The sequence below is a fragment of the Chrysemys picta genome, unplaced genomic scaffold (assembly GCF_011386835.1).
Source record: "Chrysemys picta bellii isolate R12L10 unplaced genomic scaffold, ASM1138683v2 scaf201, whole genome shotgun sequence".
In the NCBI taxonomy this organism is placed as follows: Eukaryota; Metazoa; Chordata; order Testudines; family Emydidae; genus Chrysemys; species Chrysemys picta.
The window spans coordinates 86,448-92,447 of record NW_027052908.1 but is presented as its reverse complement, the minus strand read 5'-3'; the positions used below and the strand labels follow the sequence as shown (position 1 = coordinate 92,447).

The following is a 6,000-nucleotide window of genomic DNA, read 5'->3' as shown; positions in this document are numbered from 1 at the left end:
TGCTTCCCCTACTAATTCTTCCCTGTTTGTGAGCAGCAGGTCGAGAAAAGCTCTGCCCCTAGTTGGTTCCTCCAGCACTTGCACCAGGAAATTGTGCCCTACACTTTCCAAAAACTTCCTGGATTGTCTGTGCACCGCTGTATTGCTCTCCTAGCAGATATCAGGGTGATTAAAGTCTCCCATGAGAACCAGGGCCTGCGATCTAGCAACTTCTGCTAGTTGCCAGAAGAAAGCCTCGTCCACCTCATCCCCCTGGTCTGGTGGTCTATACCAGACTCCAACCGTGACATCCCCCTTGTTGCTCACACTTCTCAACTTTATCCAGAGACTCTCAGGTTTTTCTACAGTTTCATACCGGACCTCTGAGCACTCATACTCCTCTCTTACATACAATGCAACTCCCCCACCTTTTCTGCCCTGCCTGTCCTTCCTGAACAGTTTATATCCATCCATGACAGTACTCCAGTCATGCGAGTTATCCCACCAAGTGTCTGTTATTGCTTCAGCAAGTCTCCTTCTCGAGGTCTCTCTTTGAGGACTGAGAGAGTATTAGTGTTCACATGTGTGAGTGCGAGCAGGAGCCTCTTTGGAGTTTTCTCCTTTCCTTTGACGGATTTTACTAGAAAACAGACGTCCCTATTTAGAAGGTAAGAGCCTCCAAGAGGTTTTGGAACCTGCTCAGTCTGATCCATCTGGTGCCAGCTGAATTCTAGGCATGGAAAACACTAGGTTAAGGTGGCAGAATTTTATTCCCTCTGTGGGATTTTGTCCCGTAGAATCACAGGGGACATTAGTGTTTGTCATTTTCGTTTTACCTTTTCCTCCATCCCTCCTTCCTTTCTCTTCATCTCTTACTTCTTTTGTCCTTTCTCCTGTTCACCTGCCACCACCAGGAGTGGGGTGTGTGTGTGTGTGTGTGTGTGTTGCTGGGGGTGCTCTTCACCTCCCCTTGTGGGAAATTGATCCAAAACTGTGAGGTTGAAATAGTGCTTGAACTCCAATGACACTAGATGCTGCCATCCTGTGGCTTAGCATTAGTGTCTGGGATGATTGGGGCAAGATCTCAACCTCCCCGCAACCCACTTCACTGCTGGCAGAATCCCTCCTGCCCCCCCTGCTAGAGCCGCCTCCCTGCCCAACCTGGGTGGGGGTGGAGAAGAGGGTTCTGATAACTTGAGCTGTGGTTTGGAGGTGGAACAGCTGTCAAGGGCACTGAGGGGGAAGTAGCAGGATCTCATCCTTCAAGGAGGGGGGTTGGCACTGGAGGTTACTAGAAAGGACAAGAAGACTCCATTCTGGGGTTCAGGAGGTGAATTCATCCCTCAGTGGTGGGGAGGTGCTGGGTGGAAATACTGCTGGTTCCAGATGCCCTTAATTCCCCCTGATTCCTCGGGGCGTTTGAGTCTTTGACAGGTTCTCGTTCCCTTGCAGCAGGAGGACGTCATGGCCAGAGTGATGCACCAGCTCTGCATCATCCGGCACTTGTGCCAGGTGCCTTAGACACTGCAGGGGCTGTGCCTCTGAGGCCATCAGCAACTCCCGCTCCCTGCTGCAGGTACTGCTCTGGCTCACTGTAAATGACGAGCTAGTGGAAGGGGAAATGGAGCCCCCTGGCACTCAGTAAAAGGGAAAGTGGTGGATTCTCCATCTCTTGATGTCATTTCATGAAGACTAGATGCCTTTCTGGAATGTGTGTGCCCAAAAAGTACCTATTGTACTATACAGGAAGCCTATGATATGCAGGGGGTTAGATGAGATGTTCTAAAGGTCTCTTCTGGCCATAAAGTGTAGTAATTTTGGAAACACTGAGTGTAGCATTGGGAGCAGCCTCTGATGCTTTACTGTCTAGCCGGCTTGCTTCCTAGAATGAAGACGCATCGAGTGGGGTGATCCACAGAGAGTAGCTGAAACCTTCAAAGTGTCAGGCCAGCAGCAGGACATTAGCACTTCAGGGGATGGGTGGGTGTGGCAGTGACATCACAAAGGCCTTTTGCAGTGTAGTAGTTCCGGGGTGGGGCTCGTCCCTTCCTGGGGTACCTGGGAGCCAGGCCACCCCGCTACAAAGCGAATAACAGTTCGGGCCCAGACCTTTGGGTAGCGGCTGAGCACACAATTAGCAGTTCGGCGCTCAGGCCTTTGTGCAGGGACTGAGCACACAATCAACAGTTCAGAGCTCAGGCCCTTATGCAGGGACTGAGCACACAATCAACAGTTCAGAGCTCAGGCCCTTATGCAGGGACTGAGCACACAATCAACAGCTCCGGCCCTGGGTCAGGGCGGGGAACAAACCAGTAGTCAGTCAGCGGCCCAGGCCTTGTAGCAGGAGCTGGGTCAGTTTGGGTTAGCCCAGGCCCTAGGTCAGGGCGGGGCAGCAAACCAATAGTCAGTCAGAGGCCCAGGCCCCTTGGACAAGGAGGAGGAGAGACTGCCACCCAGCACGGGGTGGCAGGGGGGAACACAGGCCCACCCACTCCACTGTGTTCCAGCCCGGGGCCCTATCCGCAGCAGTCCGTCTGCCGCGCAGTCAGTGGGGATCCTGACCGCAACACACTGACATGGGTTCGGGGTCTGCTATCCCCGGGCCACTTCCCATCTCCTCCTCCATGGGTACCTGTTCCTCCTGAGTTCCGTCTGCTGGGTCGCAGATCATGGGCTCCTCCGGGCCCCGAGCAGCAGGTAGGTCTGTCACTCCCTCTGGGCCCTTGGCGGGGGAAGCTCAGACCGTTCCTCAGGATACCGGGCTCTCGGCAGGCTCAGGTCCGCAGGAGCTCGGGCACCAGCATCTGTCCTCTCCCGCTGCCGGCCAGCTACTGAGCGCTGTGGCTTGGCCTTTATACTTCCTGTCCCGCCCCTTGACTTCCGGGGGGTGGGGACAGGCCGCGGTGGCCTTGACTTCCTGGGGCGCCTGGGAGCCAGGCCGCCCCGCTACATGCAGTATCTCAGCGTATTGGTCAAAGGTGTTAGGGAGGTGGTGACCTCAGAGAGAGATGCTGACATCAGTCAGGGGCGCAGGGCCAGGGAAACCTCAGAGACCCCTGTGGCTTTGCTTTAGCAAGTCTCCTTCTCGAGGTCTCTCTTTGAGGACTGAGAGAGTATTAGGGTTCACGTATGTGAGTGCGAGCAGGAGCCTCTTTCGAGTTTTCTCCTTCCCTTTTACTGATTTTACTAGAAAACAGACGTCCCTGTTTAGAAGCTAAGAGCCTCCAAGAGGTTTTTGAACCTGCTCAGTCTGATCCACCTGGTGCCCGTTGAATTCTAGGCATGGAAAACACTAGTTCAAGGTGACAGAATTTTGTAGTCCACACGGGATTTTGTCCCGTGGAATCACTGGGGACATTAGGGTTTGTCCTTTTCGTTTTACCTTTTCCACCATCCCTCCTTCCTTTCTCTTCATCTCTTACTTCTTTTGTCCTTTCTCCTGTTCCCCTCCCACCACCAGGAGTGGTGTGTGTGTGTGTGTGTGTGTGTGTGTTGCTGGGGGTGATCTTCACCTCCTCTTGTGGGAAGTTCATCCAAAACTGTGGGGTTGAAATAGTGCTTGGACTCCACAGACACTAGATGCTGCCATCCTGTGGCTTAGCGTTAGTGTCTCGGATGACTTGGGCAAGATCTCAACCTCCCCGCAACCCACTTCACTGCTGCCAGAATCCCTCCTGCCCCCACTGCTAGACCCGCCTCCCAGCCCAACCTTGGTGGGGGTCTAGAAGAGGTTTCTGATGACTTAAGCTGTGGTTTGGAGGTGGAACAGCTGTCAAGGACACTGAGGGGGAGGTAGCAGGAGCTCACCCTAGAAGGAGGGGGATTGGCACTGGAGGTTACTAGAAAGGACAAGAAGACTCCATTCTGGGTTTCAGGAGGTGAATTTATCCCTCAGTGTTGGGCAGGTGCTGAGTGGAAATACTGCTGGTTCCAGATGCCCTTAATTCCCCCTGATTCCTCGGGGCGTTTGAGTCTGACTGGGTCTCATTCCCTTGCTGCAGGAGGGCGTCACGGCCAAAGTGAGGCACCAGCTCCGCATCATCCATCACTTGCGCCAGGTGCCAGAGACACTGCAGGGGTTGTGCCTCTGAGGCCTTCAGCAACTCCCGCTCCCTGTTGCAGGTACTGCTCTGGCTCACTGTAAATGGGGAGCTAGTGGAAGGGGAAATGGAGCCCCCTGGCACTCAGTGAAAGGGAAAGTGGTGGATTCTCCATCTCTTGAAGTCATTGAATGAAACTAGATGCCTTTCTGGAATGTTTGTGCCCAAGAAGTTACTATTGTCCTATACAGGAAGCCTATGATATGCAGGGCGTTAGATGAGATGCTCTAAAGGTCTCTTCTGGCCATAAAGTGTATTAATTTTGGAAACACTGAGTGTAGCATTGGGAGCAGCCTCTAATGTTTTACTGTCTAACCGGCTTGCTTCCTAGAATGAAGACGCATTGAGTGGGGTGATCCACAGAGAGTAGCTCAAACCTTCAAAGTGTCAGGCCAGCAGCAGGACATTAGCACTTCAGGGGATGGGTGGGTGTGGCAGTGACATCACAAAGTCCTTTTGCAGGAGCTCAGCCTATTGGTCAAAGTTGTTAGGGAGGTGGTGACCTCAGAGAGAGATGCTCACATCAGCCAGGCAAAACAGGGGCGCAGGGCCAGGGAAACCTCAGAGACCCCTGTGGCTTTGCTTCAGCAAGTCTCCTTCTCGAGCTCTCTTTGAGGACTGAGAGAGTATTAGGGTTCACATATGTGAGTGTGAGCAGGAGCCTCTTTTGAGTTTTCTCCTTTCCTTTTACCCATTTTACTAGAAAACAGAAGTCCCTGTTGAGAAAGTAAGTGCCTCGGAGAGGTTTGTAACCTGTTCAGTCTGATCCACCTGGTGCCATCTGAATTCTAGGCATGGAAAACACTAGTTTAAGGTGGCAGAATTTTATTCCCTCCCTGGGATTTTGTCCCGTAGAATCACTGGGGATATTAGGAAAACAACAAGGAGTCTGGTGGCACCTTAAAGACTAACAGATTTATTTGGGCATAAGCTTTCGTGAGTAAAAACCTCACTTCTTCGGATGCATAGAGTGAAAGTTACAGATGCAGGCATTATATACTGACACATGGAGAGCAGGGAGTTACTTCACAAGTGGAGAACCAGTGTTGACAGGGCCAATTCAAAAATCAGGGTGGATGTAGTCCACTCCAAATAATAGATGAGGAGGTGTCAATTCCAGGAGAGGAAAAGCTGCTTCTGTAGTGAGCCAGCCACTCCCAGTCCCTATTCAAGCCCAGATTAATGGTGTTGAATTTGCAAATGAATTTTAGTTCTGCTGTTTCTCTTTGAAGTCTGTTTCTGAAGTTTTTTTGTTCAATGATAGTGACTTTTAAATCTGTAATAGAATGACCAGGGAGATTGAAGTGTTCACATACTGGCTTATGTATGTTACCACTCCTGATGTCCGATTTGTGTCCATTTATTCTTTTGCGGAGGGACTGTCCGGTTTGGCCAATGTACATGGGAGAGGGGCATTGCTGGCACATGATGGCATATATGACATTAGTGGATGTGCAGGTGAATGAGTCCCTGATGGTGTGGCTGATGTGGTTGGGTCCTCTGATGCTGTTGCCAGAGTAGATATGGGGACAGAGTAGGCAACGAGGTTTGCTACGGGGATAGGTTCCTGGGTTGGTGTTTCTTTGGTGTGGTGTGTAGTTGCTGGTGAGTATTTGCTTCAGGTTGGGGGGTTGTCTGTAAGCGAGGACTGGCCTGCCTCCCAAGGTCTGTGAGAGTGAGGGATCATTTTCCAGGATAGGTTGTAGATCGTGGATAATGCGCTGGAGAGGTTTTAGCTGGGGGCTGTATGTGATGGCCAGTGGTGTTCTGTTATTGTCCTTGTTGGGCCTGTCCTGTAGTAGGTGATTTCTGGGTACCCGTCTTGCTCTGTCAATCTGTTTCCTCACTTCCCCAGGTGGGTATTGTAGTTTTACGAATGCTTGATAAAGATCTTGTAGGTGTTTGTCTCTGTCTGAGGGGT

At 51.7% G+C, this 6,000-nt stretch overlaps 1 long non-coding RNA gene across 3 annotated transcripts in view; it reads left to right on the top strand.

The window, feature by feature from the left end:
• The first annotated feature begins 1,426 nt into the window (after positions 1-1,426).
• Positions 1,427-6,000, top strand: part of LOC135978275 (uncharacterized) — a 50,377-nt gene continuing 45,803 nt past the window's right edge. For 2 of the 3 annotated variants that reach the window (XR_010595705.1, XR_010595703.1), the window contains exons 1-2: positions 1,433-1,555; positions 3,981-4,101. This is a non-coding gene — a long non-coding RNA (uncharacterized LOC135978275). Of the gene's footprint in view, positions 1,556-3,980; positions 4,102-6,000 lie in introns of all 3 variants that reach the window. The other variant, XR_010595704.1, reaches the window with a different exon arrangement.